Raw genomic sequence first — 23,375 nt, forward strand, 5'->3', positions numbered from 1 at the left:
ATGTTGTATTATATGTTACAAAGCTTTGATTAATATACTCACTCTTTCTTGATAACCTGGTGGTGAGAGACACAGGACCAGCCTCGCCTCTGGACGTTCAGGTTCCTTAACTCTTGAGTGAGAGGTGCAAAGCTTAGAAGAAGCTAGAGCTAAGAACTATCGAAGCTAACTTAGAGTTTACTTAACTAACTTAAACTTAAAACCCAATAAACAAAACTAAGAACAAAATCTTAGGGAAACTAAACTTTGCCTAGTCCCCTTGGAACTTAGAAAGCTCTAAGGAAAACAAGCAAAGCCTCTCTAGCAAGGCCCTCTTTTATAGGGCACAGGAGTTTGAACCCTCCTTTTATACCCAAACTTCATTGCTTACCCACAAAAATGTTAGGGTACACTAACTCCATAGGCTAGTATGTTTGTATGTATTGATGACATGTACATACATATTAATGATATAGAATATACACACATATGTTATTTTTGATTCCCGGTTCTTTCCTTGTGGTGTACCTGTTAAGTTTGAGGGTACAGACTTGGAACCCCCCATGCCATTCTACCATTATCTATTTATCTAGGTGAAAGGTCCCAGACGTGTGTGTGTTGACTTTGCTATCTGGGTGAAAGGTCCCAGACATAGATATGCTAACTTTGCCTTAGCTCAACATACAAGATGTGGCCTGTAGGTGCCTTGCATTACAGCTGAACTTACTTTAATATAAATCTATAAACCTATTACAATAAACTAAATACTTTAATTATAAGAAAATATATAGATATAGATATATGCAAGCAAGCAGGTTAATCCTATAGGCTACATGCCCCCCTTTGACAGGGTGGCTTGCAACAATGAACCCCATCACATACGTGCAGATGTAGGTGGTTAAGTATCTGTGGGGACAGTTTTAACGCCATTTTGCCTCGGTTGGGGTGGACGAAGGGTATTATAAAGATGGTATTCTGGACCCTGGCACATTTCTGGTGTGGGCACCATGTATACATATTTATTTTTCTCAACATTTGGTGCCCGTCTAGGTCTCAGCTTAGGCCTTTGGGATTTATACTGCAGGCATCCTAAAACACAGAAATTAATTATTTGCAATTCCTTGGATAAAAACCCATTATTTTAATCCAAAATTCTCCCCGGGAGTTGTTGCAGGCTCATTACCCTCATTTATTAACTGGGTAAGCTTGTTTGGCTTTGTCCATATCTTTAGTAATTTGTATGAGGTGGGTCTTCTTACGAGCCAATAATGACTTTAACTGTAACTGTAGTTGGGGAATGTAGACGAGAAAGGTGGGTGTACTTTGGATAGTTAAATCCTGATAGGCTGGGTCAGACTGGATAATGGTGATGTTTTCAAAAGTGGTATAGGGGAAATAGCTTGATTCCCTACCAAAGTAGGTTGCTTTGGAGTAAAACAAAAATTTGGTTCTGTCACAGGACACTCCAAGGGACATACTGGTACCTTTTCTGATTGCTAACCATGCAAAATTGGCTATTTCCAGCATAGGTCACCCTTTCCATCAGAGTCTTCCACTTGGTCAGCCTTATCAGGCATGATGATGATGAATTCTATCATTTTTTTCCCCTGCATTTCACACAGAACAGTGTCTGTCTCAAACATGTTACACCTACAGATATACTGAGGCCCTTTTTCAGAGCAACAGGCCATCTGTGGTACTTTTCACATCTGAGTTGGTGTGAGATAGACCACCAAGAGGGGGGAATTAATGCGTTCCCTATAGATGTTGTCTTTGAGGTGACCTATAGAATGGACAGCTACCAATTGTTTGTACACACATTTTTGTCTGGGTCAAATACTGGTAACAAGACTGTGAATGAGACATAGAAGGATAGTGCCATCCTACAATCTTTAGAAAGAGAACAACTGTCTCGGCTGGGGTGAGGTGTCACAGATACCATCTCTCTCATAGCATCCACTGATAAATGCTGGCATGAATCCAAACGTGAATCGTTTCTTTTCCAGCCTTTGAAAACATTTGAGACAGTACCTACCAACTTAACAGTTGCTCATCTTTAATTAAGTTAGGAACCTTTCCCAATCTTCAGGATCGTAATGTATCAGTGATTGCATTTACAATATATTCCCCATATCTTTGCATATCATCATCTTTTTTTCTAAATGTTGATCCCTGTGCTGATTATTGTTTAAAGCAATTAACTGATTAATTTTACGTTGGGTCTCATTAGATACTTGGGTTATATTATGCATATTATAAACAGTAAATCGCCCTTCCTGTGACAATCCCTTTATTTCCTGTAACATTGGATTGACCACTCGGTTGGCTTCCTCTTGTAACACATAATTTATGTTTGCGAATTTTCCAAATATCTACACGGTTCCAAATTGACACTCCTGAACCAAATAGTCCTGTTAGGGATCCTAAACTTCCAAGAAGATTCAAGCTACGCTTTCTCCTAGAGGTATGTGGTTTATGGATTTCATTATCCATTCCCAACAGAACAATATTTCGCAGTTGTTGTTGATAGGCTGCAATTCTATCCACAAGTTGTACTGAGGAAAAAAAGAAGCCACTTTGGTATGCTAACAATAGCTAAATTTTTCTAGATACCAATTAGACAACTTTAACACTACAGGAATAAGCATAAACCGAACTTGATTAATCACTTCATCTATTATGGGTGTTGTTGTGAGACCACTAGTAGGTTCTGGGTTTATCCTTGGACAAGTTACATCAATAGGTATTGGATTGTCATAATTGTAGTCAATAATTGGATTCCGAACCTTAAGTTTAAATGTTACATTTAGTATATATTTTTTGCTTCCTGATTTGCTTTGAAAAGCAGCTATAATGAGCACTTTATATTGTCCTTTATCCTTTATATATGGTTAACCTCCCCTCCGTTATTAGATTATTACAAATGGCTTTGTTTCTCCAAGTTCCATATTTCGCGTCTCAGGGCTTGGCTACACTGGAGAGTTGCAGCACTGGTGGTGGCTTTACAGCGCTGCAACTCACTCACCGTCCACACTTGCAAGGCACATACAGCGCTGTATCTCCCTGGCTACAGCGCTGACTGTACTCCACTTCTGCCTGGGGAATAACGACTACAGCGCTGGTGCTGCAGCGCTGGAGTGCCAGTGTAAACAGTGATTAATCTTACTACGCTGTAACTGACCTCCGGAATTTTCCCATAATGCTTTTAACTAAAGAACTCTCTTTGTTTTGTTATGATGCCTCTCTTTGTTTTGTTGTGAACTCGGGGCTCCCGGAGCTGCTTATCTAAAAAACAAACACAGCTACTGTTTGCTGTGAATGAGCCAGGCAGGGGGATGAATGTCCACAGCTAGTGTTTGCTTGAGGAGAGAAACAGCACAGCGAGGGGGGGAAGGGAGTCCGTCGGAGCAGCTGCTTATCTGGTCTGAAGGCTATTTGTATTTAAGAGTGTGGGGGAAGTGGTCGGAATTTGCAAGGCAGGGAGCTAACAGTGTCGGCTCCAAAAATCCACTCTCTCTCTCTCCTCCACACTCCCTGTCACACTCCACCCCACCCCCCCTCTTTTGAAAAGCACGTTGCAGCCACTTGAATGCTGGGATAGCTGCCCATAATGCACCACTCCCAACACCGCTGCAAATGCTGCAAATGTGGCCACACTGCAGCGCTGGTAGCTGTCAGTGTGGCCACACTCCAGCGCTTTCCCTACACAGCTGTATGAAGACAGCTTTAACACCCAGCGCTGCACACCTGCAAGTGTAGCCAAACCCTTAGGGAAGTTGAATTTGTTGGTGACAAGGTATAGGTTTTACCAGTGGCGTAGCCAGGTTCTAACATCGGGGGAGCGAACACATAAAATTACTAATTACATCCACTCCCTCCCACTTCCTGACCCCCCTCAGAACCCCCAACAACCCCCGCTCCTTGTCCCCTAACTGCCTCCTCCTGGGACCCCCACCCACCCTAACTGCCCCCCTAGGACTCTACCTCCTACCTGTCCCCTGACTGCCCTGACCCTTATCCACAGCCCTGCCCCCAGACAGACCGCCAGGACTCCCACACCTATCCAACCACTCCCCGCCCCCTGACAGGATGCCCCAATATACACCAAGACACATCCCATAATCCAAAGTGTGGGGGGGGCAAGGGACCACGCACAGATCCTGCCATTGAGGGTACATGAGTAGCTGCTTCTGCCCTAGCAGCTGGCTTTAGTGTTTAGCCAGAAGCCTTTGCGAGCAGGCCGAGGAATACTGCTATCAAATGACGCGCTTGATTTTAGAGTCTGATCCAAACAGACCTAGCAGAGAACACAACAATAATAGCGCTGCCTCTGCCATCCCAGCACAGAGCCCATAAACAAGAGAGGCAGAGACATGCTTAATACAGTGCATGGGGTGGGGAGGGAGTACAGACAAAGGGACAGGGCATGGAGAAAAACAGAGGGACGGAGAAAGTGAGGAAGAAGGAGAAGCCAGGAGGCTGTGTCTCTGGAGGGAAGGCCTGGGGGAGGGGCGTTCGGATGCAGCATGTTAATGAGACCCTTGCAAACACAAGGGGAAGAAGCAGGGGAGGGATTGCAGAGGACAGTGGGGCTACTCACTCAGTCTCCCCTGTGGGGCCTTGTGGCATTGGGTAGCAGGGCCCAAGAAATGAAAATCTCTTAACCACACAGAATTGTTAACTGCTCCCAACTCCTTTTGTGCCATGGCTGCAAGCTTAGAAGAGCTTAAGCTGTGAGATGCATAAACTGCCTCAATAAATATCTCTTGTGTGGTGCCTCAAGCAGGTTTGCAGTGTATGACCCAGATGAAAAGCCCAGCAGAGAGAGCTTACAACTTTCCCAGCTCTTTCAGCAGTGTTTTAGGCCTTTAAATCACTCAGGCTGCATCTTCCAAATAAAATGCATTAATAACACAGCTCAGGCAAGCAGGCTGGGTGCCGTGCAGGCTGCCTGGGCCAGCTGATAGTACTTCACACTGAAGGCTGCTTTTATAAGCTTGTGTTTTGCTGTTGGAAAGAGGCCCAGACTGCCTCCCATCTAACCCCCCCCCCCCGTGCTCCCTGACTGCCCCAGCCCCTCTCCACACCCCCAGAAAGTCCCCCCTGAAGCATCCAACCCTCCTCCTGCTCCCTGACTGGCCCCCAGGACTTCCCTTACCACCACGCAACTCCAGCCCCTGGCTGCCTCTGGAGCCAAAGTTGAACACGCTGCCAGCACACAGCCCCTCCCCCGCAGCGTGCTGAGGCGGACGGGGGGGGGGGTGTCTGGCTGCTGGAGGCCCAATGGGAGTGGCTCAATCAGGCCCAGGCGGCCAATCATCAGTGCCGCACTCTGCAAGTGGGGAGGGGAGAGGGGGAAATCCCGGACCTTTCTACCTTATTACAAATTCCTACTAAGGCATCACTTTGGGGGAATGTGCTCAGTGGGGGAGCGGCGCCCCCCCTCCCAGCTCTCCCCCTAGCTATGCTCCTGGGTTTTACATCCTCCCCTCTTTGAGTGGTCATCTAAGCACCAAATCTTTTTCCAGTCACTGGATGGCAACGAGATTACTCCAACCAATTGATATTCAAAGGTGACATCTTCCCCTCTAATTTCCTTAACCTGCTGGATAGGACTGTGGATACATTTTGGGTTGAGTATAATAGTCCATCCCTTTTGTGTCAGTATGTTCTGTTTTACATGCTCAGGCAACTGAGCACAACTGTGTCATCTAGTTTCATGGGGTTGTAACAGTTTAGTCCCAGATTTGTGATTTTGGCTCAGTCTTACTCTTAGAGCAATGATGGGGGGGTAGTAAATCAGAAATATCAATGTTCATTTTATGGCTGCAATTTGCAGGACTCCAACTGTTGCAATTCTGTTGGATTGCTGTTCACTTAAGTCCTGAGGAGGAAGTTGCTCCTGCGACCTAAATGATCAATACAGCTTTAACTGATTAGCATGGTAGATTCTGTCTCTATTACACTTGCCTTCTGTTATTCCAATCTTATACACTGCTGAACTGAGTTTATCGATGACCCAGAAGGGTCCAGCCCATCGGTTACACAGTTCATGGTCTGGTGCTTTATATGATAACAGCACTACTTGGTCTTTAACCTCCCAAGTATTCTCTCTCTGATTTTTTTTCAAAGTAAGCCTTTGCCTTTCATCTGGATTTCCCCAATTTAGCTGCTACCTGCAAGTGGACCTGATTTAAATGTTCTTGCAGATTCTGCAGGTAGGTATCCATTTTTATTTCCTCTAATTGAGTGCCACCCGTGTGCCAAATTAAGTGTTTCAGTAATCGCATTGTTCGGCCTGTTATTACTTTAAAGTGTGTTTTATTAGTAGATGCAGCCAGTGTTGCTCTCAATGCCATTAAAATTAAAGGCATGAGAGTGTCCCAGTTATGCCCATTGGCATCTACCAGTTTCCTCAACATTACTTTTATAGTCCGATTGGTTCATTCCACCATCCCAGATGACTGTGGTCTGTATGGGATGTGTAGTCTCTGCAGGACTCCCATTAATTTAAGGTAGTCCCTAAAGAACTGTCCAGTGAAGTGTGATTCCTGGTCCGATTTTAACTTTGCAGGGATCCCCCATCGAGAGAAGACTTACTCTACTAGGACCTTGGTGGTGGCTTTTGCAACATTGGCCTTAAGAGGAAATGCCTCTACCCACCTTGAAAAACGATCGACAGCCACTAACAGGCATTGGTTACCTCTTTGAGTCCTTGGCAAAGGACCTAAAAAATCAATCTGCAAAGCCATCCAAGGACCTTCATGCACCTGAGATTTTAATGATGCATTTCTTTTGGATGGAGTTGGATTGGCCTGAGCACATACCAGACAGTTATCACAATATTGTTGCACATTTATCCTAGGAAGTGGCCACCATTCCACAGATGCAAGATACTGGACAGTTTTGTCCAGTCCCTGGTGTCCTCCTGTAGGAGTGTCATGAACCATGTACATCTTTTCCCTCCGTAAGTGAGCTGGAACTACCCACACAGGGAAAGAACCTCCTGTATACATGAGAATTCCATCCACTACCTGCAAATGCTGCTCATATCTTCTGTACAAAGGATCCACTGTTAGCGACCCTTCTTCTGCCTTGGAAAGCTTTTGGATTACTTTTACTATGTCTTTATTTGATTTTTGCATTTCTTTTAAATGTGGTATGTCAGCCTGTACAACTTTAGTTGTGGCAATAGGGCATTTGGGTAGTAACAAAATATTTCTGATTTTTTTTTCCAGAATCCCCTGATTGGGCTCCTTTTGGGGCTAATTTATCAGCCTTCCCATTTTTTGTAGCATAGGGTTCTAATTTCCAGTGAGCTTTTATTTTTTTAACTTTAATTGGCCACCCAGGGACAGTGATTGTTACTGCTAACCAGTGGATGTATTTCACCAGCGATGCATACCTAATAGGTGAGCCATTAGAAGATGTGAACCTATTGTCTCCCAACATGGTAGAAACTCTGTAAGAGAATTGCATACCCATGCGGAGTCTGAAAACAGACAGATACTTTGGTATGTGGTAGTGATGGAGAACTTCACACAGTACTCCAATTCACAAGCCACTGCTGCTAAATCAGCATATTGAGCTGAATGTGAAATGCATGAATATCCCTTTTCCCAAGGCTCTCCTTTCTCCTCAGAAGGAACTGCATAGACTCCAAACGCGATATAAGGTTTGTCTTGATGGTAATAACTAGAACAGTCAACAAAGAAATGATACCTCTTAACAAAATCTATCTCCTGGATCAATGGTCGGAAAAGCTTTTGTTTTTCCTCCCCCCTTAGATCCAATTGATCAAGATTGGGACACACATGTGGTTCCCTTGGTACAGTAGGGCAGTTGGTAACAAAGATAATGTCCTAAAAGGTTTTACTGCAATATCTTTTCCTTGTATCAGCAATGCCCTGTTGGCTCGGCAAGCATTTGAGACTTGCCCATCTTTTACCCTGTTGGACAGTAAGAACTGAAGGGGAGTGTGTGATGAGTGTAATATGATCAGGCTGAGGCCAATTAGAAAAGTGTTGTATGGCCCAACTGGTTGCCAATAGGTACTTTTCATAATTGTCATACTTAAGTTCAATTGATGACATTAAACGTGAGGCATAGGCCACAGGTCTGATTTTCCCATGTCTGTCTTGTGAAGCCACAGCCGCTAACGCATTAACACTCACCACTACCTCCAGATGATAGGGTGTCTCAGGATTTGGAGTGATCAACACTGGAGCCTTGACAATGGCCTGTTTCAGTTGGGATACTGCTTCCATGTGTTGCTCATTCCATTTCCATTGGACACTCTTCTTTAACAGTTGGTACAAGGGACCTGCAATAGAAGCAAAATTGGGAATGAAATCCCTATGGTAGCCAGTTAAACCCAAAAATAATTTTAAAGCCATTGGGTCCCGTGGTAAAGGCAATGTTTGGATTTCATCCACTTTCTGTTGCACTGGGGTTCTACCCCATTTTGTCAGGGTGAGGCCCAAGAAAGAGACACTGTTGGCCATTAGCTGTGCCTTGGCTGGATTGCATTTTAGCCGTGCTTCCTTTAGGATCTGCAGGAGCTCGTTAAGCCTTTCCAGATGCTCCTTCTTGGTCCGTGTTGTCAAACAAATGTCAGAAACAGAACAGTTGGTTTAGAAAATTGCGACAGTACCCACCTCATTTGCGCATGGAATAAAACTGGAGAATTTTTAAACTGGGGGTAAACGTGTCCATGAATATTGGACCCCCTGGAAACTAAATGCAAAACGGTACTGTGAAATGCGGGCCAATGGTAATGTCCAAAAGCTGTTACTGATGTCAAGGACAGTAAACCATGTGGCCTTTGGATCAAAGGACTTGATTACATCTGGCATCTTGGCCACTGTAGGGGCACAAGTGGGTGTGACTTGATTCAGGAATCTGTAATTAATCGTGAGATGCCAAGAACCATTTGGTTTCTTCACAGGCCAAATAGGGGAATTAGAAGTGAAAGTACATCTAGTAGTACTCCCTATGTCAATAAAGACTTGATAGTCTTTCCTGTGTATGGGTTTGCATGGTCTAGGTAAGGATATTGTTTTGGGGCTGATATATTTCCTCCTTCCACAACAATAGTGACTGCCATACATTCACAATCATGTTTGTGTTTAGCAAAGGCATCCGCATGCTTGCGAAGTAGAGCCTGTAACTCAGGTTGGGCTGTATGATTAGCCACTATTTTGTTCAAATCATACCACTCAGGTTCAGAGTCCTCCACTGGAGACACCATGCCACACTCAGGTATGATTACTTGTGAGTCATCCTTTGCCTGTTCTACAGTAAGACACAACTATTGGTTAACCAAATCAAGAACACATTCCTGTTTGTATAATAAATCAGTTTCCAACAGGCAATTCCTTGGGTTTGCTAATTTCATTAACGGAAAGGTATGAACCTTTCTTAGGTGACCTATCTGTACTTCAATAGGTTTAGAATGTGTGGTAACAACCTGATTGCTTGCAAAAGTTGAAAGTGTTTTTGTACGCCCTGATGACAGAGAAGAGGATCTAGGAGCCTTGGCATGGATAATCGCTGCTCCAGATTTTATAATAAAATTCCTGTGGCGGCCTCCTACCACTGCAGGTTCTGTGGGTCTCCCACTTGCATCCCTGCCTAAAGGGGCTATGATTACACTTGGGGTCGGTTGGCGTCATGCTGAGTAATTTGTAGAGTATGCAGACAAATAATCTACAGGTTCTCCTTCTCTCTCTTTGGAGGCAGCCAACTCTGGAGGAGGAGAGGCTGTCCATCGAAGAGAAGGAAATGGGTCTACGGAGGCCACCGGACGGTTTGAGGGTGCTGGGCCTTGGCCCTCCATCATTAGCTCATTCACGCGTGCTTAGAGTTTCCGGATATTCTGTTGTTGAGCTTTAAGTGTCTGCTGCACTATCTTAAACATTATTACAACTGAGTCCTCATCTCTGTGGGGAGGTGCTGACTTTGATCTCTGCAGGCGTGAACTGTTCTGGGCAGCATCTGAAAAGAAAGGAACACAGGCCCAAGCCCCTACATGGGGCCAAACGCATGACCCTGTCGAGGGGCACGCCCACTCGAAGGTCCAGATCTCATTTGTATGTTGATTCTTTGGGATCAAGAGAACCCTTTTTTTTTCTTTATTGGGGTATTGGTTTTCATAACCATTTGTCCCCATAACGAGTGGCACTGGGGATGATACTGGGAAACTGCAGTGTCTAAGGGGATTGCTTGTGTGACTTGTGGTTACCCAGTGGAGTCTTCTTTGTCTGTCTGGCTGGTTTGGTTTGCCTTAGAGGTGGAAAAACCCCAGCCTTGGGCTGTAACTGCCCTGTTTTAAGCAATTTGTCCTGAATTGGCACTCTCAGTTGGGTCCGGCCAGAACTGCATTGTTACAGTGGCGTAGTCAGAAATCAGATCTTACTGTTGCCAATCCTTTAGAATCTAAAATCTAAAGTTTTATTCATAAAAGGAAAAGATATATATGAGAGCTAGAATTGGTTAAATGGAATCAATTACATACAGTAATGGCAAAGTTCTTGGTTCAGGCTTGTAGCAGTGATAGAATAAACTGCAGGTTCAAATCAAGTCTCTGGAGTACATCCCCAGCTGGGATGGGTCATTCAGTCCTTGTGTAGAGCTTCCATTTGTAGCAAAGTCCCTCCAGAGGTAAGAAGCAGGATTGAAGACAAGATGGAGATGAGGCATCAGCCTTTTATAGTCTTTTCCAGGTGTAAGAACACCTCTTTGGTCTTACTGTGGAAAATTACAGCAAAATGGAGTCTGGAGTCACATGGGGAAGTTCCTGCATACTTTGCTGAGTTATAAGGCATATCTGCCTTCTCTCACTGGGTCAGTTGTATAGCTGATGGTCCTTAATGGGACATCAAGCAGGCTAGGCAGAGCTAACACCAACTTGTCTGGGATGTTACCAAGAAGCATAGCATAAGTTTGAAATACAGACAGGATATAGCCAATATTTATAACTTCAACTACAAAAATGACACATGCATACAGACAGCAGAATCATAACCAGCAACCTATAACCTGGTCTTAGATACCTCATTTGACCCCCTTTATACAAGATTTGGTGCTACTACAGGACTTTGGTTGCAACCATGTTCTATATGGTCCCAGATTATGTCAATAACGTCACATATGCCTGTTAACCTTTTCCTGTAAATGGGGAAGAGTTATTGACCACCAAACTAATGTATGGTGGCTCATATGTTTCCTCTTTCATGTGACTGTGCCATGCTGCACTTAACCGCAGGTGAAACTGATGTGGGGACTCATTAGGTCTCTGCTTTAAGTTAGACAGGATGGCCACTCCAGCTTGCTGATTATGTTTCAATAGGGCTACTGTGTCTTTAAAAGATCTCTCTCCTACCCTAAACTCAGGTGGCAAACTACTCCATAATGCTTGATTTACTGTGAGTTGTAAGATTTTAATCCAATCTTCCCTTGGTAAACCAAACACTTTTGCTGTTTTTTGTACACGTTGTGCATGCATTGCAACCAAAGAATTCTCCATCATCCCTACTTGCTTAGCTACCAGATCTTCTAGTTCCTGAACAATCACTAAAGACACTCCCCCTTTACTATCAGAGACGGACACTAACAGAGGAGAGGATATTTCCTCCCCCTTTGCTCTGCTCATCTCATTCTTTACATCATTAGTCACCGCCTCTATGATGACACTCAACTCCACCTTTTGTCATGCTACCCTGGGACTTCCTTTTGCTATCTGCAGACTGCTAGTAGCTTCTGCACTGCTAACTTCCTCTTTTAACTCTCACAGAATTTACACAGGACCCTCGGGGGCATGATAGGAAGCTCACACTTAATCTCCAACTCCACTCCTAAAGATACTGTATTAGCTCTGACTACCAAAAGGAGGCCGCCAGACAACTCTCCAACACCAAATTCTACAGGCCACTTCCCTCAGATCCCACTGAGGAATACACTAAGGAACTGAACCATCTACTCAGGACACTCCCTACACTAACACCGGAACAATTCAACATACCCTTAGAGCCCCGACCAGGGCTATTCTATCTACTGCCCAAAATCCACAAACCTGGAAATCCTGGACGCCCCATCATCTCGGGCATTGGAACTCTCACTGAAGGACTGTCTGGATATGTGGACTCTCTACTCAGACCCTATGCCACCAGCACTCCCAGCTATCTCCGTGACACCACTGATTTCCTGAGGAAACTACAATGCATTGGTGACCTTCCAGAAAACACCATCCTGGCCACCATGGATGTAGAGGCTCTCTACACCAACATCCCACACGCTGATGGAATACAAGCTGTCAGGAACAGTATCCCTGATGATGCCACAGCACAACTGGTTGCTGAGCTCTGTGCCTTTATCCTCAGACACAACTATTTCAAATTTGATGACAATATATATCTCCAGATCAGTGGCACCGCTATGGGCACCCGCATGGCCCCACAATATGCCAATATTTTTATGGCTGACCTGGAACAACGCTTCCTCAGCTCCCGTCCACTCACGCCCCTTCTCTACCTACGCTACATTGATGACATCTTCATCATCTGGACCCATGGGAAGGAGACTCTGGAAAAATTCCACCACGATTTCAACAGCTTCCACCCCACCATCAACCTCAGCCTGGACCAATCTACACGGGAGGTCCACTTCCTAGACACTACGGTGCAAATAATTGATGGTCACATTAACACCACCCTATACCGAAAACCTACCGACCGCTATGCCTACCTTCATGCCTCCAGCTTCCATCCCGGGCACACCACAAGATCCATTGTCTACAGCCAAGCACTGAGGTACAACCGCATCTGCTCTAACCCCACAGACAGAGACCAACACCTACAAAATCTCCACCAAGCATTCTCAAAACTACAGTACCGCATACGAGGAAATAAGGAGACAGATCAACAGAGCCAGACGTGTACCCAGAAGCCTCCTACTGCAAGACAAACCCAAGAAAGAAACCAACAGGACTCCACTGGCCATCACATACAGTCCCCAGCTAAAACCCCTCCAGCGCATCATCAGGGATCTACAACCCATCCTGGAGAATGATCCCACACTTTCACAGGCCTTGGGTGGCAGGCCAGTCCTCGCCCACAGACAGCCTGCCAACCTGAAGCATATTCTCACCAGTAACTGCACACCGCACCATAGTAACTCTAGCTCAGGAACCAACCCATGCAACAAACCTCGATGCCAGCTCTGCCCACATATCTACACCAGCAACACCATCACAGGACCTAACCAGATCAGCCACACCATCACCGGTTCATTCACCTGCACGTCCACCAATGTAATATATGCCATCATATGCCAGCAATGCCCCTCTGCTATGTACATCGGCCAAACTGGACAGTCTCTCAGGAAAAGGATAAATGGACACAAATCAGATATTAGGAATGGCAATATACAAAAACCTGTAGGAGAACACTTCAACCTCCCTGGCCACACAATAGCAGATCTTAAGGTGGCCATCCTGCAGCAAAAAAACTTCAGGACCAGACTTCAAAGAGAAACTGCTGAGCTCCAGTTCATCTGCAAATTTGACACCATCAGCTCAGGATTAAACAAAGACTGTGAATGGCTTGCCAATTACAGAACCAGTTTCTCCTCCCTTGGTTTTCACACCTCAACTGCTAGAACAGGGCCTCATCCTCCCTGATTGAACTAACCTCGTTATCTCTAGCTTGCTTCTTGCTTGCATATATAAACCTGCCCCTGGAAATTTCCACCACTTGCATCCGAAGAAGTGGGTATTCACCCACGAAAGCTCATGCTGCAAAACGTCTGTTAGTCTATAAGGTGCCACAGGATTCTTTGTTGCTTTTACAGATCCAGACTAACACGGCTACCCCTCTGATACTTGTATTAGCTCTGGTCTACACTACGAGTTTAGGTCAAATTTAGCAGTGCTAGATCGATTTAACCCTTCACCCGTCCACATAATGAAGCCATTTTTGTCGACTTAAAGGCTCTTAAAATCGATTTCTGTACTCTTCCCCGACGACAGGATTAGCACTGAAATCAACCCTGCTGGGTCGAATTTGGGGTAGTGTGGACGCAATTTGACGGTATTGGCCTTTGGGAGCTATCCCAGAGTGCTCCATTGTGACCACTCTGGACAGCACTCTCAACTCAGATGCACTGGCCAGGTAGACAGGAAAAGCCCCGCAAACTTCTGAATTTCATTTCCTGTTTGGCAAGCGTCGCGAGCTGATCAGCACAGGTGACCATGGAGAGCTCATCAGCACAGGTGACCATGGAGTCCCAGAATCGCAAAAGAGCTCCAGCATGGACCAAACGGGAGGTACTGCATCTGATCGCTATATGGGGAGAAGAATCTGTGCTATCCAAACTCCGTTCCAAAAGACGAAATGCCGGAATATTTGAAAAAATCTCCAAGGGCATGAAGGACAGAGGTTATAACAGCGACCTGCTGCAGAGCCCCAGACATGCTGCTTCTATGATGAGCTGCATGCCATTCTAGGGGGTGCCCCTACAACTACCCCACCCCTGTGCTTCCTTCCTCCCCCACCCCTCCCAGGTTACCTTGGCAGTTATCCCCCCCCCCCATTTATGTGACAAATTAATAAAGAATGCATGAATTTGAAACAAGAATGACTTTATTGCCTCTGCTGTGCTCTTCTAACCACCCTGGTGTCTGGCTGTGCATAATAAGTGGCCAGATGATTTGCCTCAACCCCTCACCCCACCATAAATGTCTCCCCCTTACTCTCATAGTCTTATTGTGGAGCACACAGGAAGAAATAATAACTATGGGAATACTGGTTTCGCTGAGGTCTGAGTCAGTAAACTGCGCCTGTGAGCTTTTAAATGTCCAAAGGCACATTCTATCACCATTATGCACTTGCTCAGCCTATAGTTGAACTGTTCCTTATTACTGTCCAGGCTTCATGAGCCATGGGAGCAAGAGGTAGGCTGGGGTAGGCTTGACTGCACGGTGCTGCTGACTGGGAGAGCAGCCTGAGGTAGAAGCCTCCAGCTGGCATGATATTCCAGGCAGGACTGAATCTCCATTAGACGAAACTTAAAGAAGAGAATGACCTGGAGTCATTCCCATTTTTGTCCAGGCGCCCCCAACTGACCTCACCGAGGCTGGCCAGGAGCACCCATGTCTGCCTAGATGCCCCCAACCAACCTAAACGAGGTCGGCCAGGAGCACCCATGGGATGACGACGACAGCTAGCAGTCATATTGCACTGTCTGCTGTCGGCAAGGCAAGAGGATGCTGATGTGTAGCACTGCAGTACCGCGTCTGCCAGCAGCACCCAGGAGACATACGGTGACAGTGAGCTGAGCGGGCTCCATGCTTGCTGTGGTATGTCATCTGCATGGGTAACCCAGGAAAAAAGGCAAGAAACAATTTTTTGCCATTGCTTTCACGGAGGGAGGGAAGGAGAGGGCCTGACGACATGTACCCAGAACCACACGCAACAACGTTTTTGCCCCATCAGGCATTTGGAGGTCAACCCAGACATCCAATGGGCACCAGAGACTGCGGGAACTGTGAGATAGCTACTACAGTGCAACACTCCAAAAGTCGACACTAGCCTCGGTTCTGTGGATGCACACCACTGACTTAATGCGCTTCGTGAGGACACACACAATCGACTTCATCAAATAGATTTCTAAAAAAATTGACTTCTATTAAATCAACCTAATTTCATAGTGTAGACATAACCTTAGTCTGAACTAACTTTTTTGCCCTACTTCTAGTAATTGGCCCTGCAGGTTTCTCTATTTCCATTGGTTCCACCATGCCAGTAGAGATGGGAACCGATTCTTTGTCTTTCTCTAACAAATCTTCTATCTTTTCCAACTTTTTTATTCTTTCCAACAGCCGACCATGGTCTGATTTATAGCCGTCCAGCGATTTTAAGCTGACATCCACTCACTTCTGCCAGCAACACTCCTGCTTCCTGTATCTGGAGGATAAAGTAGGACCTACTTGAAGTGTCTGCAGCAAGAGCCAGGCAGGGGTTAGGATGGAGTGAGCTGATCGAGAGGTCTCTTTCCTCTGTTAGGACCTGCCAAACAGCTGGGTGAAACTGAGGCAGGTGGATCAGAGGTGCAGCCTGGGAGAGTTGAGGGGACTGAAATAAGGTAGCTCAAACCGTACAAGTTCTGAGTTATTGCGCCCTCTTGGCGGCAATTAATATATAGATCTATCAAGTTCCCCACCAGCACTAGTGTGGGTCATTGGACCCGATGCTACTGCTAATATCTCATCGGTACTATTAGTTATAACTTCAACCTTTAACAAAGCCCCTTAAGCCCGTGTATCACTTTAAATAATAACACTATTAATCTTTATCTTGTAAGATTAAATTTAAAACCTCTAAGCTAAAACTCTAAGTCAAACCACAGTACATAACAGGAAATACTGGGAACACTGCCAAGAAGAAGTCACAAGAAATCAGGTTTCTGTCTTCTTAAGAATGAGTGAGTAAGACACAGCTCTCTAACTCTAACTCTTTACTAATGCCTCAGATGAGATTCTCAGGGATCTAAAGATGCCTGGAATCCCTGAAAATCCCTGTCACACACTCCCCGAGTCTCCTTGGCTGCCTCACCAGTCTCTTGCCTGATTAGGAGGTTAATAATATTAATTTGGATAGTATGGATTTTAGGCTCGCCAAACTGTTTGATCAGAAGATAATAAGGTTCTTGTCCCAAATCCAGCTTCACAGACTTTACAAAAGACTCTCAGAGCCATGACAGGAAGCTCACACTGAGACAGATATAGCCTTAAAGACTTTTTATTAAGATAAAAGACATAGTAATTAAATAGTAAAATAATCAGAGTTACAAAGTTACAATTGTATTACTGCTATTTAAAAGATACATGTGGTATTATATGCTACAAAGCTTTGATTAATATACTCAGACCCTTTCTTGATAACCTGGTGGTGAGAGACACAGGACCAGCCTCGCCTCCGGACGTTCAGGTTCCTTAATTCTTGAGTGAGAGGTGCAAAGCTTAGAAGAAGCTAGAGCTAAGAACTATCGAAGCTAACTTAGGCCTGGTCTACACTACGCGTTTAAACCAAATTTAGCAGCATTAAATCGATTTAACCCTGCACCTGTCCACACAATGAGGCCCTTTATATCGATATAAAGGGCTCTTTAAACCGATTTCTGTACTCCTCCCCGATGAGAGGAGTAGCGCTGAAATCGGTATTGCCATGTCAGATTAGGGTTAGTGTGGACGCAAATCGACGGTATTGGCCTCCGGGCGGTATCCCACAGTGCAACATTGTGACCGCTCTGGAAAGCAATCTGAACTTGGATGCACTGGCCAGGCAGACAGGAAAAGCCCCGCGAACTTTTGAATTTCATTTCCTGTTTGCCCAGCGTGGAGCTCTGATCAGCACGGGTGGCGATGCAGTCCCAAATCCAAAAAGAGCTCCAGCATGGACCGTACAGGAGATACTGGATCTGATCACTGTATCGGGTGACAAATCTGTTCTATCAGAGCTCCGTTACAGAAGACGAAATGACAAAGCATTTGAAAAAATCTCCAGGCTATGATAGACAGAGGCCACAACAGGGACTCAGCACAGTGCTGCGTGACAAGCATAATGGAAAGCCAAAGAATCAATTGGATGCTCATGGAAGGAGGGAGTGGGGACTGAGGACTCCAGCTATCCCACAGTCCCCGCAGTCTCCGAAAAGCATTTGCATTCTTGGCTGAGCTCCAAATGCCTGAAGGGTCGAAAACATTTTCCGGGGTGTTTCAGGGTGTATGTCGTCAATTTACACCCTTCCCCCCGCCAAAAGAAAAGGGAAAAAAATCGTTTCTTGCCTTTTTTCAATGTCACCCTATGTCTACTGCATGCTGCTGGTAGACGGGGTGCTGCAGCGCTGAACACCAGCACCCCTTTTCGGTGGCAGAGGGTACAATATGACTGCTATCCATCATCATCATCAGCCCGTGAGTGCTCCTGGCCGGCCTCGGTGAGGTCGGCCGGGGGCGCCTGGGTAAAAATAGGAATGACTCCCGGTCATTCCCGGCAGATGGTACAAAAGGATTGGTAACTGTCCTCATCATAGCAACTGGAGGCTGCCTCCCCCTCATTTTATCTCACTAAAAGTCAGTGTTTCTTATTCCTGCATTCTTTATTACTTCATCACACAAATGGGGGGGGGGACACTACCATGGTAGCCCAGGAGGGTTGGGGGAGGAGGGAAGCAACGGGTGGGGTTGTTGCAGGGGCACCCCCTAGAATGGCATGCAGCTCATCATTTCTGCGGGATCTCTAGGGCTCTGACCCGGAGCAGCTGTGCTCTTTGGTTCTCTAGTACACTTGCCCCATATTCTAGGCAGGACTGACTCTATTTTTAGACAAAACATAAAGAAGGGAATGACTTAGGGAGTCATTCCCATTTTTGTCCATGTGCCCCCGGCTGACCTCAGCAAGGCCAACCAGGAGCACCCTTGACAGCAGCAGACGGTACAAAAGGATTGATAACCATCATTGCCAATTTCCAAATGCAAATGGTGCAAAATGACTGATAACCATCATCTCATTGCCAATTTATAATGGCAGACAGTGCAATAGGGATGGTAATTGTCTCTGCTACCTTGCAAAGGCTGCAGTGTAGCACTGCAGTACCGCCTCTGTCAGCAGCATCCAGTACACATACGGTGACAGTGACAAAAGGCAAAACAGGCTCCATGGTTGCCATGCTATGGCGTCTGCCAGGGCAATCCAGGTGAAAAAGGGCGCAAAATGATTGTCTGCCGTTGCTTTCACGGAGGAAGGATTGAGTGACGACATTTACCCAGAATCACCCGCGACACTGTTTTTGCCCCATCATGCATTGGGATCTCAACCCAGAATTCCAATGGGCGGGGGAGACTGCGGGAACTATGGGATAGCTACGGGATAGCTACCCACAGTGCAACGCTCCGGAAATCGACGCTAGCCTCGGTACATGGACGCACACCGCCGAATTAATGTGCTTAGTGTGGCCGCGTGCACTTGACTTTATACAATCTGTTTTACAAAACTGGTTTATGTAAAATCAGAATAATCCCGTAGTGTAGACATACCCTTAGAGTTTACTTAACTAACTTAACTTAAAATTAAAATTAAAACCTAATAAACCTAAGAACAAAATCTTAGGGAAACTAAGCTTTGCTAAGCTTTCTAAGTCCCCTTGGAACTTAGAAAGCTCTAAGGGCTTGTCTACACTACAGGACTATTTCGAATCTACTTAAGTCGAATTTGTGGATTCGACCTTAATAAGTCGAATTTGTGTATCCATACTAAATACACAAATTCGAACTTCTGAGTCCACATTCACAGGGCCAGCTTCGACTTTGGAAGCGGTGCACTGTGGGAAGCTATCCCACAGTTCCCGCACTCCCCGCTGCCCATTGGAATTGTGGGATTTCCCCCCAATGCATGCTGGGGGGAAAAATGTGTCGTCATTGAACCGTCAATCCCGCCTCCCTCTCTTCCTTGGAAAGCGGCGGAAATCTGTTCGCGCCCTTCTCTGGTCGGTTACAGCGCGGGACGCCACAGCACTGCGAGCATGGAGCCGCTGCGATCATCGCTGCACTTATGGCCGTTGTCAACTCCTCGCACGTTATCGCCCACCTCTTCCACAGTCAGATGCTGAGAAACCGGGCGAGGAGGCTCCGCAGCACGGTGAGGAGAGTGGCGCAGACCTCTCACAAAGCAGGGTACGCCGGGCAGTGGAGATCATGGTGGCAATGGGTCAAGTTCATGGTGTGGAACGGCGATTCTGGGCCCGGGAAACAAGCACAGACTGGTGGGACCGCATAGTGCTGCAGGTCTGGGATGACACAGAGTGGCTGCGAAACTTCAGGATGCGTAAGGACACTTTCCTTGAACTGTGTGACTTGCTGTCCCCTGCCCTGAAGCGCCAGGACACAAGGATGCGAGCAGCCCTGACTGTGCAGAAGCGAGTGGCCATAGCCCTCTGGAAACTTGCCACGCCAGACAGCTACCGGTCAGTAGCGAACCACTTTGGCGTGGGCAAATCTACCGTGGGGATTGCTGTCATTCAAGTAGCCCACGCAATCGTTGAGCAACTGCTCTCAAAGGTAGTGACTGTCGGAAATGTCCAGGCCATCATAGATGGCTTCGCGCGATGGGATTCCCAAACTGCGGTGGGGCTATAGATGGGACTCACATCCCTATCCTGGCACCAGCCCACCAGGCCAGCGAGTACATTAACCGAAAGGGCTACTTTTCAATGGTGCTGCAAGCTGTGGTGGACCATAGGGGACGTTTTACCAACATCAACGTCGGGTGGGCGGGCAAGGTTCATGACGCGCGTGTGTTCAGGAACTCTGGTCTGTTTAGACGCCTCCAGGCAGGCACTTTCTTCCCGGACCACAAAATAACGGTTGGGGATGTGCAGATGCCTACAGTGATCCTCGGGACCCGGCCTACCCGCTAATGCCCTGGCTCATGAAGCCCTATACAGGCGCCTTGGACACTGAAAAGGAACTCTTCAACTACCGGCTGAGCAAGTGCAGAATGGTGGTGGAGTGTGCTTTGGACGTCTCAAGGGAGATGGCGGACCTTACTGACTCGCTCGGACATCAGCGAAAGAATATCCCGTAGTTATTGCTGCTTGCTGTGTGCTCCACAATCTCTGTGAGAGCAAGGGCGAGACCTTTTTGGCCGCTTGGGAGGTTGAGGCAAATCGCCTGGCTGCTGTTTACGATCAGCCAGACACCCGTGCTGAGAGAATATCCCAGCGGGAAGCGATATGCATCAGGGAGGCTTTGAAAGCGAGTTTCCTCGCAGAGCAGGGTAACCTGTGACTGTCCACTTGATTTTAAGAGAGCCTGATCATAAACCAAGTTTTCCCCACTTCCAAAGGACGTTTTAAAACTAAGGACATGTTTTAGTAATTAATAATAAATCTTTCGTTGACTTTTCATTTCTGTTTCTTGGTTGAAACATGGAAGCATTCTGTGCTGGTTAAGGTGTGCACTGATGGGTGGGTTTGCAGGAAGGGGCGAGGGGTGCCGTCCTTGGATAGGGGTTACCATGACGGCTGTGGGTTTGGGCGTTGGAAGGGGTGAGGGGTGTGGGGGAAGGGTGAGTATCTGCCCCTGGATGAGGTCTATTTTTGGGGATCGGGGCACCGGGGAGGATCGTGACTACGGTCCAAATGCATGTGAAGGGAAGCCTGCCTTTACATTCTGGGATGTCAGGCACCAGGACCCTGCACAAGCATACACCTCAAGGAAAGACCCGGGGCAGCATACACCACACAGACTGTCCCTGGTGCCTAGTGACTGCAGTCTGTGTGTGCCCTGCAGTTGACCCTGCAGCCAAGTCTGTAGCATGGCACTGTGGGCTATGCAGTGACATTACAATTACCCCACAGAACAACAGAAAGTCTTCTGACACCAGAAACGTGACGAAACAGTCAGTAACACCAAACCGCTTTTAATAATGTAATACACAGTGGGGTTTGAACTTGGAGTTGGGACTGGTTGATGCTGTAAAGAAAGAGCTTGTACAAATTTACAGCGCGACAGTTGTCTCTAACATTATCGGTGTGCTGCGGTGCAGGGACAGTTCTCACGGCCCCTACCGCCCCTCCGTCTTGTCACTTTGGGTGAGGGGGGGACAGGACTTCTTGGCGTTGGAGGCGGTTGCAGATGCACTGCAGGGGCTCTCTCCTCCTGACTGCGGTCTTGCAGAACATCTACAAGGCGCCGGGCGTGTCCGTTTGCTCCCTCATTAGACCAAGCAGCGTTTGAGTCGCCTGCTGGTCTTCCTGCCGCCACCTATCCTCCCGTTCCAGGTGTGTGCGATGCTGCTGACACAGGCTCTCCTCGACTGTCTCTGCTCTGCCGCCTCCGCTCTGGAGCTGGCCATCAGTTCCTGGAACATGTCGTCCCTTGTCTTTTTCTTTCTGCGTCTAATCCGAGCCAGCCTCTGCAGGGGATGGCGGGCAGTCCGGGAAGGAGCCAAGCTGTGTGATGTGAAAAAGTAGGTGATTTCCTTGAACACATACATGTTTGCCAACAGTAAACACAGTCTAGTCAGTTTCAGTGAACAAGACCAAAGAGGGAACCAAGTCTCAGGAGATCTCAGAACTAGTCCGAGATTTCGGAATACGCTCTCATTGGCGGCGCCATTGCACTGGAGAGCGCACAAGCGAGGAGAGACAGCTGCATCCCTCTTGCACAAAGTCCTGGTAAGCCTTACAGTACAGAGTGCTTATCAGTTAGTGCTTAGCTGTGCTCTCCTGCTGGAGGCAATGTGCAAAGCAGAAAAGATGAGCGTTATGCGGCATCTCCCGCCAGTGAACGCGAAAGACCCCTGTATGCTTTTCCTCTGAGGCCTGCCACAAGTGGCTGTTAAGCGAGGGTCATTCTTATGCAAAGTAAAACTCTGTTAAGCGAGGGTCATTCTTATGCAAAGTAAAACTCTGTTAAGCGAGGGTCATTCTTATGCAAAGTAAAACTCTGTTAAGCGAGGGTCATTCTTATGCAAAGTAAAAGTCTACCATGCACAATAGTAACAGTACACTAATTCCACTAATTAGATGCAGCACTTCCACAACGACATCACCCTGAGGCGTGTCAGGCGCACACAGAGAGAGCGGATGTTAATAGAAGCCCTGCACAGACCAGGACCCTACGCTGCCATGCTCGTAGAGGCGATGGTCCCCCTCTACCTGAGGATGGCATGGCGCGGAAGAGTGTGCTTCAACGGAGCACCCAATAAAGCACCTCTCCCAAGAAACCTCTTGCTGAGGCTTTTCCAGCTGCTCTCTGAGAGCTTTTTTGAAATATCCCCAGAGGACTATTGCTCCATTGCTGTTTGTGTAGACCTGCTGTTTGTTTAGTTTCATATTTAAAAATGTTTATATAGTATTTCTATTTTTTATATAAATCCCTGTTTCTTAAAAATATAAATGTTTCCCTGTTTGTAGCACTTACCGCCTGATCCTGAGTCCTGGTTAACGGGCGGGGACGGTTGGTAGGGGATCTCTGTGAGGGTGATGAAGAGATCCTGGCTGTCAGGGAAAGCGGGAGTGGGTTCGATGTCGCCTGCGCCGTCCTCTAAAGACCCTTCCTCATCTTCCCCATCGGCGAACAGGGAGGGGGAACTGTCCCGGTACACTATTCCGTCCTCGGAGTCCACCGTCACTGGTGGGGCACTGGTGGCAGACCCACCTAGAATGGCATGCAGTGCCTCGTAGAAGCGGCATGTCTGGGGCTGGGCTCCGGGCGTCCGTTTGCCGCTCTGACTTTCTGATACCCTTGTCTTAGGTCCTTCACTTTCACGCGGCACTGCATCGCATCCCGGCTGTATCCTTTGTCTTTCATGGCTTTAGAGACCTTCTCGAAGGTC

The sequence above is a fragment of the Mauremys reevesii genome, unplaced genomic scaffold (genome assembly GCF_016161935.1).
Source record: "Mauremys reevesii isolate NIE-2019 unplaced genomic scaffold, ASM1616193v1 Contig2, whole genome shotgun sequence".
In the NCBI taxonomy this organism is placed as follows: Eukaryota; Metazoa; Chordata; order Testudines; family Geoemydidae; genus Mauremys; species Mauremys reevesii.